We start from the raw sequence: 18,321 nt of genomic DNA, 5'->3' as shown, positions 1-18,321 counted from the left end.
TTTTTAAATGGGTTGTTTGTCTTTTTATTTTCAAGGTATAGGATTTCTTTTTATATGCAGGTTATTAAGCTCCTATCAGGTATATGGTTACCAAATATTTTCTCCCATTGAGTAGGCTGCCTTATATTGATTGAAGCAAGCCAGGTATTGAAGGACCTCACTGATAAGAATTAAGCAAATTGAGCAACTCACAGAGCTAGATTTGTAAGATATGTTTACAAGAAATAGAAAGGGAGAAGAAGGTTGTTAGCCAGTGCCCATAAGGTAACATCTATGATAATGTGAACGTTTGTACTTGTGCAGTGAAGGGACATGGCAGGGGTGTAGTGACACAGTTTTGACAGGTGGATAGGGTGGGGGGATGTGTTGAATGGTTCATGGAACTGGGAGAGGGTTGGGGGAGAGAGCTGGTGAACACTGGGGATTCGTGGGTACATAGCTGAAACTACAATGTGGGGAAAGCTCTTTTGGCAATATGACAAGAAAGGGTTACTGATTTAGGGTCTTCAGTGGGGAGGCATTTGGGTCAGGGCAGGCTTGTTGGGAGTGTGCAAGGGATCATTTTGCCATAGTGTGTTATATCAGTGGGTGGAAACTCACATAAAGAGTGGGAAGGAGTTGGACTCCCATCCTGGGGAGGCCCACTATGTTCCCAAATAGAAGGACAGGAGTCTCTTGAGAGCATGGGTGGTGCCTAATAGGGGAGGACAGACCAGTGTGTCAAGCCCTCAGTGTTGCGGCAAACAATTATGAATCTTGTCCTTCAAGGAGTGAAGCCTGGTAGTCTCTGTCTGCCACAGGGGAGGGGGAGGAAGGAATAGAATAGATGAAACAGGGGATATTTTGGGGGCAATAGAAGTTTTCTAAATGATCTTGCAATGATGGATACAGGCCATCTTAAACTTCATCAAAATTTATAAAAGTATATGGTCAAAAATGTAAACCATAATGTAAACTATTGTCCATGGTTAGTAGCTGTGTTCATCAGTTGTAAGAAATGTATCATCCACATATAAAAAGGTTATTAATATGGGAAGGGGGAAAATGGGCAGGATGTTGGTAAATGGGATCCCCTGTATTTTTTATGTGACTTTACTGTGACCTAAAACTTTTTTGAAGACAAAACAAAAAAAAAGTAAAACACTACGGGAACAAATGGAAGAAAATGTCAGTGTACATATAGGACAACAGATCTTACAGCGATGAAAGGCAAAATGTCAAAAAAATTTTTCTTAAATATTTTTCATTATTTTTAATCCCAATTTTTTATTATGTTTTTAATTTTTTTTAATTTTCTGAATTTTATTTATGTTATTTCTTATGTTTAAAACTATCAATATTATTTCATTTATTAATTGTATTTGGCTACTTATTGGCTTCACTTTTGAGAAGTTTTGGATCACAGAAGGCTTACAACTGTGGCAGGGGAGGATCAGTGGGGCAGGGTGTCAGTGATTGGGATACATGGGAGGAGGTTCACTGGGCATAAATATAGGGCATATAAATGTGTTCAGAGGTTCATGGGGCATGGCCACAGTGGCTGGAGATTCACACAGCAGCCAAAGAATATCAAATGCCCATCCTAAGGAGCTCTGCCACATTCTCTCCTGGAGTCCCAAATACAGGGGCAATGACTACTGGAGGAGAATGGTCCATTGATGGGCCATTGATACTGATGACTATGATTATGAGCCTTTGCTCTTGAAATTGAAACTTGGCATAGTATTGTAGGATGCCTAAGAATTACCTACAAGGAGCCTCCTTGTTGCTCAAATGTGGCCCCTTCTAAGCCAAAACTCAGTTTATAAATGCAATAAATTCCCCCAAGGGAAATGACTCCTGGGGATGAGACTTCCTGGCACCAAGGGATTGCTACCAAGTACCAACAAACAATGCAAGTGGGGAAAAAAAGGCCTTGACCAAATGGGGGAGAAGGTGGAGACAAATGAGTTTATTTGGTTAAGAGACTTCAAAGTTACTTGGGAGGGAACTCCAGAGGTAACCTTTATACACATCTCAGCATGATCACATAGACTGCCAAAGTAGATACAACCCAAATAGTGGGGCTCCTGAGGGCTCTGGAGACATCCAGACACTATAGTCAGGGCAGATAGCTCAGGAGTGTGGCCCCTTGCCAGTGGGCCCTCCTTTGGGATTTATGCTCTCCAGTGTGACAGAGTCAGACTCCCTGTGGTTTCCCTACACATGGCTCCTCGGTCCTTCTGTTTGAACTTATAATTAGTACCGAAATTGGTAGGTATACCTCTAAGAGACATAAACCTCTGGGCTGCCTGCCTATGTGCCAGCCTAGCCCTGAATCTTAAAGGGACTTGCAACACCTCTGCTCCAGTTCATTGGACTGATCCAGGACAAGTAACAAGGAGGAGATGAAGGAGAACCAACATACCAAGGAATCAAAAGTGCCTACAACTGCAAGCAAGAGAGTTCCATGCATTGGCTGTATGGGATTCAAGCACCCCCCTCAAATAAAGGTGGAGTGGGCAGCACCATCCCAGAATTCTCAGGATTGGGGAATGAACTATGGACTACAGTAGACTTACTACTATTCTACTCTAGACCTTCTGAAATTCCAGCAATGGAGGAAATATTGATGTGGAGGCAGTGGCCACTGGAGGTTCTGAGGGTAGGGAGAGGGAAAAACAGGTGTAATAGGAGAGCGTCTTCAGGACTTGGGGACTTGGGAATCAGCCTGCATGACATTACAATGACAGACACAGGCCAATATATATCTTACTGTAAGCTACAGAATTGAGTGGGAGAAACTGTAAAGTACAATTCAAACTATAATCCATGCTTAGTGTCGATGCTCCAAAATGTGTTTTCAATTGCAATCAATGTACCACACTAATCAAAGATGTTGCTAACGTGGGAAAATGTAGGAGGTGTGAGGAGCAGGGCATGTGAGAAACCCCTATATTCTCTGTAACATTTATGTAGTCTAAGTATCTTTTAAAAAGTAAAAAAAAAAAAAAAAATGAAAAGACACATACACAAAGAACTGGATAAACATGTAAAGCCTTGGAGTTAACAATAGAATATAGGCCACCAGAAAATAGAAAGAGGTAGAGAAAATAAAAGTTAAGGGTTAAAATGTGCAGAATTAGTATCAAGGTTGTAAATCTTTAGAAGTGAATAGAAATTGTGAAAACACATCATAGTGTTTGTATTGAGCAGTGCTATTATATTAGTATCACAGTGGCTGAAAGGGTAAGTCCAAGGTCATGTATATTACTAGAAGGAAAGCTAAAAAATGTAACATGGGACTGTATAACATAGTGAAAACTTATGTGAAATATGAATATGGGGGATATTGCATATTTTAAACTAACAAAATATAAATACAAATAAGTAGAAAGACATAAACAGAATAGCAGCTATGTGTGGCCAGGGAAGTATAAAGTGATTGGCAGATGCTTTTTTGTTGGTATCACACCCAGAGGAATAGATTAGTTTACAAACTTAATCTTTTCCTTTTGGGGTATATAAATAACTTCCAACAGCCACGTACTGACTGTAGCAGTTTGATATGGTTATGAATTCCAAAAATTGATATTGGATTAAGTTTGTTGTCTGGTCTGTATATGGGCATGATTAAGTTATGATTAGAGCTTTGTTGGGTCACGTCCTTAGGGTGTTCAGTCCCCACCACTTGGTGGGTGGGGACTCACAGATAGAAGGCATGGCAAAGGACAGAGTTGAGGGTTTCTGAAGTTGGAGTTTTGATGTTGGAGATTGATGCTGAAGCCTTAAGCTGGAGCCCTGGGAAGTAAGCTGACAGGAGAAAGAGAAGCAAACCCCAGGAAGAGAGGAACTCTGAGCCCAGGAAGAAGCAAGCCCTGGGAAGAAAGGAACCTTGGATCCAGAGAGAAGCAAGACCCTGGAAGGGAGGAACCCAGGAAGCCTGAATCCTCACAGCTGTCAGCAGCCATCTTGCTCCAACACGTGAAAATAGACTGGTGAGGGATGTAACTTGTGCTTTATGGCCTAGTATCCTTAAGCTCCTATCCCAAATAAATACCCTGTAGAAATCAACCAATTTCTGGTATTTCACATCAGCACCCCTTTGGCTAACTAATACACTGACTTAAGACTTTTCTTTCCCATAATTAGCAAGGTCGTTATTATATGGTGAATGAACTGTTAATGAATTCCAGGGAAGAAGAGATTAAACAGCTGTTGTAGTTTCTAGCTGTGGGGGCAAGTCAGCGACGTCCTCGGGGGTCATTTCTCAGCCTTGCCTCCCCTCCTCACCTTGGTGTGCAGAGGCTTCATGTCTCCATTCTAGAACCCTGGGAGGGTGTAGGCCTAATGGAACAGCCTGAGCACACCTTGTGACCCAAACACGGAACAGAGGCCCCAGATGCTTCTCAAGGTGGGAACTGCACAGAGGTTGCGTGTTACCTGCTTCCTCCTCAGGGGCAAGGCCCGCTCCCCACTGGATGTCCTGCCTCTCCAAAGCAAAGCTGTGTGTGGGGAGCTGCCGTCCAACAGCCTGACCTGAGCCGTGAACCTCCTCGGGGGACTCGTGAGGAGGGCATCTTTTCCCGGGCCTTTTGGGTGCTCTGTGCTGAAGAAGTCATAAAGCAGTCAGTGCTGGAAAAAAATAAGAGTCAGTGTTAAACCAGGCAATGCTGGGCAGTTACTTGGGTACAGATTTGGCTTAAAGAGTCAGTGTCAAAGCCGATACATTCAGAGCCATCCAGGCTGGCTGAGCCAAACCATTTCAGAGATCACTGAGCAAAGACTGCTGAGGACTGGACAGTGAGAGGGAAAGGCTGACCACAGCAGTCCAAATCTGTAAATACTGAGAGGTTTCTTTACTCAGGTCAAATAGCTCTCCTAACAGAACTTAACAAACACCAATCACAGGGAGTTCTCATCAAGAGGGCATTTGCTCTAGAGAAGGGTATATATTCTATTTTTTCCCCCTGTTCATTGGTGAGCCATTACATTAATTCTGAGTATTCCTTTTTACATTTTATCAAAATTATTTTCATGCTTTAAATCTAAATCATGAAAACACATTGTGGAGCTTCTATTTTAAATGATGTCATCTTTTCTTTTGAGAACTATCTTCTAAATATTTTAATGACATTCAGATTTTTGAAGATTGAAATTTATCAATGAAATATTAGCAATTCCTTAATTTATCTTGTGAGGCTATTGCTCTTATTAGGATTTTTCTTTCTGGGAATAATCAACTTGCAAAACTTTGGCAACTCTTTATAAAATTTAAACATTTTCAGCAATTCTCCTCAATCTTTTCAGGATTGTGCCATTTCTGTGTTTCATAAAATTTTATCACTATTTAAAGTAATACATCCCTGATCAATTTTTATATGGACTTTTCTATTGTATCGAATACTGAATCTTCCTATTTCTCCTACTGGGGACAAGAATTTTCACATCTGGGACTTGAAAGAACTTCCTGACCTGAAGATGTGATAGTAAGAAAATGAAGTCAACAGTTTGCCAAGCTTAGGTCAAAGCCCTCTCTAAGCATCAACTTGGTTTATCCTTCAAAACCTGCATGAGGTTAATGGGGGAGGGGTGCTCTGGCGCGAGGGGGAGGTCCGTGGGAGCCGATCTCCTCTTGGTTGCCGCACCCGTGGTCCGGGCGTGCGAGCTGCAGGGGCCCCGCTGGAGCCCGGGAACCCCTGAGCCTGCAGCCAGGCGGCGGGACCAGGCTTGTGCGCCCGGGGTCCAGGGCCCCGCCCACTGTGCCTGGGGCCAGGTGCGGGGGAGCCGAACCGATCCCAGCCGAGCCGAGCCAGGGCGAATTGAGGCCCGCGGAGCCCAGCGCACTGTGCCCATATGAGCCCAGGCGAGCCCAGCCCAGGCGAGCCGAGCCCTGTCCGGCCGAGGGGGGACCAGCTGATTGGAGCCAGACGAGCCCAACCGAGGGAAGCCCAACCGAGCCAGGCCCAGCCGAGCAGAGCCCTGATGAGCGCAACCAAGCTGAGTCCTGCGGAATCCAGCCGATCTGGCCCAGTCCAGCAGAGCCCAGCCGAGCAGAGCCTAGGCCAGCCCAGCCCGAGAAGCCCGGCGCAGCCGAGCCGAGCCAAGCCGAGGCCAGACTCACCGAGCCGAGCCGAGGCTAGCCGAGCCGAGCTGAACCCGACTGAGCCAAACCTTACTGAGCCGAGCTGAGCCCAGCCCAGCCGAGCCTCCCTTGCCACCGCATGCTGCACCTGAACTTCCTGCCAAAGAGAGAGGGAAACTGGAAAATTCACAACTCAGTGAAAATTATGAACTACACTCAAGCTACAGACTTTAGAGGAATAAAAGGTCAGTAAAAGAATATCATGAACAATAGCACAACAAACTAGATAACTTAGGTAGAACAGACAACTTCTAGAAGCATACAAACTACCAAAACGGACTGAAGAATAAATAGAAAATAAGATCAGAGCTCTAACAAGAGATTGAATGATCATCAAAAATTTCCCCACCCAGAAGAGTCCAGGACCAGATGGCTTCCTTGGTCAATTATACTAAAAACATACAGAATAATTCAAAACTAAGTTTTCAAACTCTTCCAAATATAAATATAGAAGGTGAGAAAATTTCCTCATTCCTTGCGTGAGGCCACCATCATCCTGATATCAAAGATTCCACAGGACCCTACAGACCAAGAGTTACTTGAATTCCTCTGCAAACTCCTGAACCTGCCGGCACAGCAACCCCCGCAGCTCGTCTGCAGGGTCTTGAGCAGGAGGAGCAGGAGTCACCCAGGAACTCAGCAGGGTCCGCGCAGGAAGATCAAGCACTGAACAGCACCTTGGGTTCCTCAGCTCAGCCCACCTGTGGCAGGGGGTGCAGGGGCGGAGCTGGCCAAGTCAGGGGTTGCGGGCCTGCCAGGGCTGGGGGCGCTAAGCCCTGCCACCCCAGGATGCTCCCTCGCTCCCGAGGGGGCCACCAGGCAGGACCCACAGAGGAGCTTTGTGGGAGCCGTGGGCTGGGGCTGCAAGAGAGGGGCTTCCTGCGAGGACCCGGGTTCCTGGAGACCCTGGTGTCCATGAAAAAGAAGTCGAGGAGTGAGCTGACCCCCAAGGTGAACCTCCCAGGGAATGGCACAAACACGTGCAGGTGAGCTCCACCTGCAGCCTCCGCGCACACCTGGCCGTGCTCCAGCTGGCGCCAGCAGCAGCGTCGGGGTGAGCCCTTCCCATCCTGGCTAGGGCAGCCGCTGCAGAACTGAGCTGCCCCACCTTGCCAGGAAAGCCACAAAGAAAACTGATGAACCCAGGTGAGAAGATGAAGATGATCCAGCTGTCACAGAGCAACTCTGAAATAGGGAGGAGATCCTGCCCCTGTTGTAGGAACAACTGGGAACCAGGTCAGTTCTCTAAGAAATCTCTAAATTTTTTTCTGCGAACTCTGCAAAATCAACTGAACACTATATCTTTGGCACACTGAGCTTGGTCTCATAATTTTAACTGAATAAAACATTTGTGTACACTTGTTGACTCAAGAGCTAAAATAATGTGATTATTTTACAGTATTCCTTTGAAAAGAAAACAAAACATAAATGAACTTCATTTAAATGTTTTGGACTTTAAACTAGAGGTCACTTTGTGGCCATTTGAATAAGTTTTTTTAGCTCTGGAACTTTTTCTAGGCTTATTTTTTTCACGTGGACATCTTATTTCATTTTTTGAGAAAAATTATATTGTTTCTGTGTATTTGGAAAACAAGGGCAAAACATGGTAATATAATGCGAACCTACACATTTCAAAATCTTGAATTCTTACAGAACAGATCTTAGGATTCCTTCTCTGTGAAACATAATGAAATTCAGCAAGAGGAAACATGAATAATTTGGGATTGCACAATTTAAACAAAGTTTGATAGTAGTTATGGGGAAAAGTACAGCAGTAATCTCTCCTGTAATTTTTATTCATGTCAATGTTATTGTAGCCTGATTGAACTCACTTTCTAAAAGATTTCTAGTACAATGAATGTCTTACTTCTGTTAAGATCTATTTAAATACAGTTGATTTCTAGCGGGGATATTTTACTGCAAAAAATATAGTGTTTTAGAAAACTGACAGCTGGCTATCAAGCAATATTGGAAATGTGTCCTCTTTGTTTACAGTAAAACATGAATTCTGTACAATTTGGTAACAAAATATTTTTTAGATCGGTAAGTGTGTGTTTAGAAGTTAGAAACTTTAAACACTGTTCTTAGGTTCCATTTGGATTTTTCTTGGATACACGATAGTGAAAGTTGTACACTCAGAACATGAGTAGGGCATTATGATTTTGCATGTGCTTGAACCAGTTTTATCTTTGTGGTGGAATTTTTTTTTAGCTGAAACTTACCTCATGTATAAATTGGGTAAGTAAAGTAAGTAGGTAATTGAAATTTCAGTAGAATCAAGTGAAATATAAAATTTTTAAACTTATTCATTTGAGTTTCATAAAACATTAAAAAAGGTAGGTTATTTTTAAGTACCATCTACAATAAAAAAGGAAAAAGCTGAAGATATATATTTAGACTGGCATAGAATTTTGATTTTAATTAGCCCTGTTTTGATTTTTGACTTATACATGTTATGCAGACATTTTCACTTACTTTGCAATTGAGACCAGAAACACTTGAAGATCTGGTCCTGCAAAGGAAGTGGGAAACTTACTCCCAGATCACAAATGCTTGCCTCTGAGTAAATGTGTTCCCTTGAGATGAGCCACAGAGGGGCCATGTTTTACTCAACCTTTCCACTGTAGGATAACAGCAGATTTACTTTTTTTTTTTTTTCAGATTTACTTTTTTAAAATAATTTCCTTTTTGTTTATAACTTAGAAAGTGTGAGAAGCTGTATTTAATTTTTTAAATGTGGGAAGATAAATCAGATTTAACATAAATGTGTTAGTTCTCTAGGAGGAAATGTACAGTCCAAAATAGTAAAAGTGGGACCAGGTAAAACATGTAGTCTTTATTTTTAAAAACATGTACTTGATCTTTTGTCTGTGCCTCTTTTATGCCACTACAGTAAATGGGTCCTTGATGTAAATGCAAATTGTTTTGTCTTGATTAAATTGTAGACATACTACTTAAGCCTTTACAATATAATTCAATAATAAAAAAGTAATTAACCACTATACAAACCTCATGCTAATTTCCTGAGGAACATGGGTCTCAATGTATCAGATTGAGCCAAGTTCCCTGCCCAAGGGCTGCCTCACCAGTTCTAGAGAATGTGATGGAAGGTTTTGCTCATGTGAACTTGCTGTAATGCTGGTGCCCCATGTGCAGGCTTTCTTCCTCATAGAATCACCCAGATTCTTCATGTGATGAAAATGGGTGGACACAGCATGCTGACAGTAAGTGATCCTCTCTGTAAGCACATAGTGTTCATTTTATCTTCTTTCCCACCCTCTCTCTCCCTTCCACCTTCCCTCACTACCCCAGCTGCCCTCCATGGCAAAGACATTTAAGCCAGGGAGCCTCCCAGGTGACTTTTCCATCCAGATGCCAGTCTTCTTCTGACACCCACAGTGGGCACATTAGGGGTTTCATACTTTGGCAAGAGTAGAGAGTTCATATTCCTCTTCTGGGCCCGGAAACCCTGCAAGATGAGTAGCCAAGCTCTTACAAGTGCCGCAGCTGCTTGCTGGATTCCTAATGGCTCAACTTTTGGGAAGTGCACAAACTTTGGAGGAAGTAGAGTATCTCCAAATCACAGCTACACCACCTTTGGACATCGTTTCTGTTTTCAGCTCCTTTAAATCTGAATTTTCAAAGGTTTCTTGCCTCTATAAATGTATACACATTCCAGGTAAACACTACCACATATAATTCTCATGTGGGTAAAAAGACTGTGAATGTTGATATGACCTGGTTAAGCTTTGTTAACTTGTCAAGTTAACTGCCAGGTGGCTTTTACTGTATTTAAAAATATACTGCATTCCAAACAAAACAAAACAAAACTATAAAGCTATTGTGATTAAAATAGTGTGGTCATGGATAAACAATAGACAGGCAGTTAATTGGAACAGAATAGAGAGAAAAGAAGTAAATCCTCCATGTATATATAGTGGATAGTCAACTGATCTATGACAAAGGAGCAAAGGCAGTTCAAAGATGTAAGGACAGAGTTTCCAAGAAATTAAGCTGGAAAAACTGGACAACCAAATGCAAAAAGAATATAGACATATACTATATAAATTTCTCTAAAACAAACTCAAAATGCATCATTATTCAAAAATAAAATGCAAAAATATACAATTTTTAAAATTATAGGTGGCATTGGGTTTAGCAATGACTTTATGCAGAATACTAACAGCACAATATATTGAAAGAAAAAATGTTAGGTTGGGCTTCTTTTAAAAATTAAAAACTGTATTCTGCAAAAGACACTATTAAGAAAATGAAGAGATAAACTACAGAATGGGAGGAAGTATATGCAATCCATGTTTCTGATAAAGTATTTATATCCAAAATATACAAGGAACATTTAAAACTCAACAATAAAAAAACAACCCAATTAAAATGGACAAAAGATCTGCACAAACACCTCACCAAAAAGGAGATACAGATGACATAGAAATATAGGAAAGCATTTGCATCGCCTTTAGGATGTGGGTATTTAGGGAAATACAAAATTTTAAAAGTTAGATACCACTGCACAACTATTTGAATGGTTAGAAACCCAAAAGCTGACAACTGCAAATGTGGGTGCAGATGTGGAGCAACAGTAACTCTCATTCATTGCTTGTGATAAAGCAAAACAGAACAGTTATTTTTTTTAAAGATTTTATTTTATTTATTCCCCCTCCCCCCTTGTCTGTTCTCTGTGTCCATTTTGCTGCACGGTCTTCTTTTGTCTGCTTCTGTTGTTGTCAGCAGCACGGGAATTGTCAGCTCTCTGTGTGGGCAGTGCCATTCTTGGGCAGGCTGCACTTTCTTTCACGCTGGGCGGCTCTCCTTATGGGGCGCACTCCTTGCACATGGGGCTCCCCTATGCGGGGACACTCCTGCGTGGCAGGGCACTCCTTGCGTGCATCAGCACTGTGCATGGGCCAGCTCCACAGGGTCAAGGAGGCCCGGGGTTTGAACCACGGGCCTCCCATGTTGTAGGCAGATGCCCTATCCACTGAGCCAAGTCTGCTTCCCAAGAACAGTCATTTTTAAAGAGAGACTGTCAGTTTTTTAAAAAGCTAAACATAGGCTTGCCACACAATCCAGCACTGATACAGCTAACTATTCATACAAATTACTTGAAAATGCACATCCACACAAAAACCTGCACTAACTGTTTATAGCAGCATATTCATAATTGCCAAAAACTGGAAGTAATCAAGATGCTATTCAATAGGTGCACAGATAAACAATGCATGATATGTCCATAGAATGAGTGTTTTCCAGTGATCAAAACATATTAGCAGGAAGCTGATGTGGCTCAAGCAATTGGGCTCCCATCTACCATATAGGAGGTCCAGGGTTTGATCTCAGAGACTCCTGGTGAAGGGATGCTGGCCTAAGTGGAAAGCTGGCCCACACAGAGTACTGGCCCACATTGCATGCTGGCCCATGTGGAGTGCTGGCCTGCATGGAGTCCTGGCCTGTACAGTGTGCTGGCCCATGCAGAGTGCTGGCCCATGCAGTAGTGCTAACCCAGGTGGAGTGCTGGCCCACATAGAGTGTTGGCCTGTGCAGTAGTGCTAGCCCACAGGGAAGTGCTGGTCCATGCAGAGTGCTGGTGCACACAGAGCGTTGGCCTGCATGGAGTGCTGGTCCACACGGAGTGCTGGCCGACATGGAGTGCTGGCCCATGCAGTAGTGCTAGCCTGCATGTGCTGGCCTGCATGGAGAGCTGGCATAGTAAGATGTGCAAGAGAATGATCACCTCTCTCCCACTCCAGAAGGTCCCAGGATCAGTTCCCAGTGCTGCCTAAAGAGAAGATAAGCAGAGAAGAACACACAGTAAATGGACAGAGAGGCAGACAGCAAGTGCAAACAATGGGGTGATTAAATAGATCTTTAAAAACAACAACAAAAACAAAATAGCTATCAAGGCATGAAAAAGCATAGAGAAATCTTGAATGAATATGACTATGTGAAAGAATCCAGTCTAGAAAAGCCTACATACCATCTAATTCCAACTATATGATATTCTGGGAAAGGCAATACTATAGAATCAATAAAAAGTTCAAGATAGCCAGGTTTCTGGGGGAGGGAGGGAAGGGTGAGTTGGTGGAGCACTGGCATTTTTAGGTGAGTGAACTGTTCCATATGGTGCTATAATGAACACATGACCTTACACATTTGTCAAAGCCCATAGAACTACACAAATCCGGTGTAAACTCTAACATAATCTATGGACTTTCATTGACAAAAATGGATCAATATTGATTCATCAACTGTAAAAAATGTACCACACTAATGCCAGATGTGAATAAAAAAGACAACTGTGGGCAGAGGATGAAAAGGGGGGTATAGGAAATAACTATACTTTCTGCATACTTTCCCTAGAGCTCTGAAAAAATGAATTTCATTGTAGGAAATTAAAATCCAGGTTACCTGTGTCAGGGTGGATATAGGGAATGGGGTAACTCTAAATTGGCATATATTTTCTGTTTGGGGTGATGGGAAAATTGGGATGGCAGATATAGTGACAATATTGTGAATGTAAATAACAGCATTGAATTGTATATTGGAAAGTGGTTAAAATGGAACATGTTAGGTTGTATATATGCTACCAGGAGAACAGGATTAAAATATCATAGAATTCTACAACAAAAACAGTGAATCCTAACATAAACTATGAATTAAAATTAAACATATAAATCTTGTCACAGGGTTTCAGTTTTAACAAAATTACCACATTAATGCAAAGTGTTAAGCATAGGGAAATCTGTGTGTCTGTGAGTGGTTCATGGGAATTCTGTACTTTAGGCACGATTTATCTGTAAAAAACTCATAAAATAAAGTCTATTAAAATACAAAATAACATATATCATTAATTCAAAGAAAATGAAACAAAAAATTTGATCATGTCTATTGCCACAGAAGAACTATTTGACAAAATCCAATAAGCATCTGTTCTTAAAAACAAATAAGCAAACAAAATCAGGAATACATATTTAGTTTTCTAGTCATTAGGAGAGACTAAAAGTTTTCCCAGTGGGATAAGAAACAAACCAAAGATAATATTTCATCACGGCTATTGATCATTGTCCTGGATAACAGCCACAGCAATTAGGCAAGAAAAATAGAATAGGCATCCAAACAGGAAAGAAAGAAGTAAAACTACTGCTACTTGCGGATGATATGATTTATACATAAAAAATGCTCTAGAATTCACAAAAATACTTTTACAGCTAATAAGTATTTTCAGCAAAGCTGCACAAAAGTTTCTTGTATTTCTATACCACAGCAACAAATAATATGAAAAGGAAATTTAAAAAGCCATTAATTTAACAACAGCATCAAAAGAACAAAATACTTAGGAAGAAATTTCAACCAAGGAGGTGGAAGATTTGTAACTTGAAAATGACAAACCATTGCTGAAATATATTAAAGAAGGGGAAGCTGGGGAAGACATTTTAGGAAAGTGTATTAGTCAGGGTTCTTTAGGGAAACAGAATCAGCAAGAGATATCTGTCAATAGTGTGTGATTTTATGAGTCTCTCATGCAGCCGGGAGGATGCACAAGTCCAGGTTCTGCAGGCAGGCTACAACCAGGGGCTGCAATGAAAGTCCAGTGAAAGTTCTTTTTTTTTTTTTTCCCTGCTTGCCTTGGTAATATCCTTTATTAAAATTATTTATTTATTTTTAAAAATTACATTAAAAAAATATGAGGTCCCAATCAACCCCACCGCCCCCACCCCCCACTCTCCCCACAGCAACACTCTCTCCCATCATCGTGACACATCCATTGCACCCGGTAAGTACATCTCTGAACATCACTGCACCCCATAGTCAATGGTCCACATCATAGCCCACACTCTCCCACGTTCCATCCAGTGGGCCCTGGGGGGATCTACAATGTCCCGTAATTGTCCGTGAAGCACCACCCAGGACAACTTCACATCCCGAAAACGCCTCCCCATCTCATCTCTTCCTCCCATTCCCCAAACCCAGCAGCCACCATGGCTACCCTTCCCACACCCATTCCACATTTTCTCTGTGGACATTGGATTGGTTGTGTCCATTGCACATCTATGTCAAGTGGGGGCTTAGATTCCACATGGATACTGGATGCACTCCTCCTGCTTTCAGTTGTAGACACTCTAGGCTCCATGGTGTGGTGGTTGACCTTCTTCAACTCGATGTTAGCTGAGTGGGGTAAGTCCAATAAATCAAAGTGTAGGAGCTGAAGTCTGTTGAGGCTCTGGGCCTGGGTGTCATATTATCAGTCCAGAGATTCAAATCCCCTAAATACATCTTAAACCCCAGCACCAACTACAATTCCAATAAAGTAGCATGCAAGTCTTGTGAGAAGAGATCCCCTTCCATCATGCAGAAACACCAGCTCCAAAGAAGGGCCATCTGCCATGGCAGTGAACCCCATCTGCCATGACCATAGAACCCATGGGTCTCTTTATCCCTCAAAAGAACCAATACCTGGGGTTGTATCTACTTTATCTGTCTCTTAGACTCTGCTCAGTTGTGCATAAGGGCATTCCTTCTGACAACCTCCAGACTCTTTTTTAGAGACTCATAGCCTTATAATCTCATTTCTCCTTTCCATTTCCCCCTTACATTAGGTCAAACAGCATTTTGAAGTCATGTTATTATATGTAGATAGGGATATTCTGCTGATCCGTATTGAACCTTTAATTCAAGGTCATTTTCTAGTTGCATCTTCAGCTAGTATGTAGTAGTGATCCCTCGGTGCCAGGGAGGCTCATCCCCGGGTGTCATGTCCCATGCTGGGGGGAATGCACTGCATCTACATGCTGAGTTTGGCTGTGAGAGTGGCCACATTTGAGCAACATGAAGGCTGTCAGGAGGAAACTCCCAGGCACAGGGCTACTCTAGGCCTTGTTCTTATTGCAGGTGTATAGGCTCAAAAGCATAGCCATTAGTATCAGGAGCCCACTGTTGGGCCCTCCTTCCTTCCTGGTTCTTGCCGTTGCACCTGGGGGACTGCCGCTGCTCCCCCAGGGTCCATGACAGTGACCCCACGGCCAGGGGCCCAGTACCCCCCCAGCTGTTGTTTTTAATTGTTTCCACTATGAGTATATCTAGACACTACTATATACCTTGGGCATATGCCCTGTATAACTCCCTGTCATACATCATCCTATATCAATAACATCCTATATCAGTATTCCTCCGCTGCCATTGTTGAACCACTCTGTGATCCAAAACTTCCTGTAAAGTGAATCCCAACATAATGTCAGCTTCACAAGAGTCTTAGATCACCGAAATTCATATATACAATATACAGTACTTCCCCAGATCCACCATAAAACCTTTTCCCTTCAACAGCGATAATCTTTTAGCTTATTCATATCATATTTCCTGAAACTTATGTGCAGATTCCAAGACAATAGCTTTCAAACAAGGTGACATCTGTGCTTCCTATGTGGTCCATAATTTAGGTTGTACAGTTTTCTAAATTTTTTAGTTATCCTATGTTTTGCCTTATGGTTTACATTATTAGTCTGTCATCCCCTATATGTTTTTGGTGTAATATTACATGTTTTATATTCATCCTCGTGTACTCTCACAGAACTCCCCTCTTGCCCCCATATTTACCTTGGTTCCATCCATTCCACATCCATTTTCCCCTCCCCTTGGGGCCCACAAAGCCAGCCAATCTCCATTTCCCAAGAAGCCATGTCCAGAGATACTTGCAGCAGTATTCAGGACCTGACTTTCTCAACTGCCCTAATGCCCTGGGAGCCATCCTTTCTCACGAGAGATACAGTTCTCTCTATTTGACGGCATTAGTCCTCCCCAGGATGTGGGTCCACCCCAACTCTCACTTCTTGGGTCTCTTCCCAATGGTACAATCCACCTTGGCAAAATGAGGCTTCAGCTATTCCCCTGGAGTCTGTCCCACATCAGACCATACCCCCTGAGCATCCTAGACAGGTAACCCTCCTACTTATTTTTGATACGATTTTCTCAACATTTTGTTCTCAACGAACACCTGACACTCTCCCATGTTCGTATGTTGCCCCTCCCTCCCCCCAATTTTTGGACAATATTACCCCTCTTCCCATCCCCAGCCCCCCTCAAACCCACAAAGCCCCACCCGAAGGCAACCCCTTGCCCCCATTTTGTCCCTTCTTTGTGCTCATACTTACCGCCAGCTCATCACAGATTCCACCCCTGCAGACGTTAACTCACATCCTTCCTCCACCCCCTGATTTCCTATAAGCCTCTTTTCCAGACTCTAGCTCTCTGAAGCAGTTTGCTTATTTCATATCATTGAGGTCATGTAGTATTTGTCCTTCAATGCCTGGGTTGCTTCACTCAACATAAGATTCTCGAGGTTCATCCATGTTATCACGTGTGATTGTAGTGTATTTGTTCTTACAGCCGAGTAGTATTCCATTGTTTGTATATACCACATTTTATTGATCCACTCGTCTGTTGATGGACATTTGGATTGATTCCAACTTTTGGCGATAGTGAACAATGCTGCTATGAACATTGGTGTACATATATCGGTTTGTGTCCTTGTTTTCAGTTCTAATGGGTATATACCCAGCAGTGGTATTGCTGGGTCATATGGCAAATCTATGGTTAGTTTTTTGAGAAACCGCCAAACTGTCCTCCAGAATGGTTGGATCCTTCTGCATTCCCGCCAGCAGTGGATGAGTGTTCCCCTTTCTTCACATCCTCTCCAGCATTTGTATTCTTCTGGTTTTTTCATAGCTGCCAATCTTATGGGAGTAAGATGTATCTCATTGTAGTTTTGATTTGCATTTCCCTGATAGCTAGAGATTTGGAGCATTTTTTCATGTGCTTTTTAGCCATTTGTATTTCTTCTTTGGAGAAGTGTCTGTTTAAATCTTTTTCCCATTTTTTAAATGGGTTGTCTATCTTTTTGTTTTCAAGATATATGAGTTCTTTATATATGCAAGTTATAAGTCTCTTATCAGATATATGGTTGCCAAATATTTTCTCCCATTGTGTGGGTTCCCTTTTTACTTTCTTGACAAACTCCTTTGAGGTGCAGAAGGCTTTAATTTTGAGGAAGTCCCATTTATCTATTTGTTCTTTTGCTGCTCGTGCTTTTGGTGTGATGTTCATGAAGCCATTTCCTATTACAAGGTCCTGTAGATGTTTCCCTACACTGCTTTCCAAGATCTTTATGGTCTTGGCTCTTATATTTAGGTCTTTGATCCATCTTGAGTTGATCTTTGTATAAGGTGTGAGATGGTAATCCTCTTTCATTCTTCTACATATGGCTATCCAGTTCTCCAGGCACCATTTGTTGAATAGGCCATTCTCTCCCAGTTGAGAGGGTTTGGTGGCTTTATCGAATATTATATGGCTATATACATGAGGTTCTACATCTGAACTTTCAATTTGATTCCATTGGTCTGTGTGTCTCTCCTTATGCCAATACCATGCTGTTTTCACTACTGTAGCTTTGTAGTATGTTTTGAAGTCAGGAAGTGTGATTCCTCCAATTTCGTTTTTCTTTTTCAATATGTCTTTGGCTATTCAGGGCCTCTTTTTATTCCAAATAAATTTCATAGTTAGTTTTTCTAGTTCCTTAAAGAAGGCTGTGTTGATTTTTATTGGGATTGCATTGAATGTGTAGATCAGTTTTGGTAGGATAGACATCTTAATAATATTCAGTCTTCCTATCCATGAACAAGGAATATTCTTCCATTTATTTAGGTCTTCTTTGATTTCCTTGAACAGTCTTGTATAGTTCTCGGTGTATAAGTTTTTTACCTCTTTAGTTAAATTTATTCCTAAGTATTTGATTTTTTTATTTACTATTGTGAATGGTATTTGTTTCTTGATTTCCTCCTGATCTTGCTCATTATTGGTGTACAGAAATGCTACTGATTTTTGCGCATTGATCCTATAACCTGCAACTTTGCTGAACTCGTTTATGAGTTCTAGAAGCTTTGTTGTAGATCTCTCAGGGTTTTCTATGTATAGGATCATGTCATCTGCAAATAAGGAAATTTTGACTTCTTCCCTTCCAATTTGAATGCCTTTTATATCTGGTTCTTGCCTCAGTGCTCGAGCACGTGCTTCCAAGACAATGTTAAATAGGAGCAGAGACAATGGGCATCCTTGTCTTGTTCCTGAGTTTAGAGGGAAGGATTTCAGGATTTTGCCATTGTAAACAATGTTGGCTGTAGGTTTTTCAT

Source organism: Dasypus novemcinctus, chromosome 7, assembly GCF_030445035.2.
Source record: "Dasypus novemcinctus isolate mDasNov1 chromosome 7, mDasNov1.1.hap2, whole genome shotgun sequence".
NCBI classification, from domain to species: Eukaryota; Metazoa; Chordata; class Mammalia; order Cingulata; family Dasypodidae; genus Dasypus; species Dasypus novemcinctus.
Note: the sequence above shows the minus strand (reverse complement) of the source record.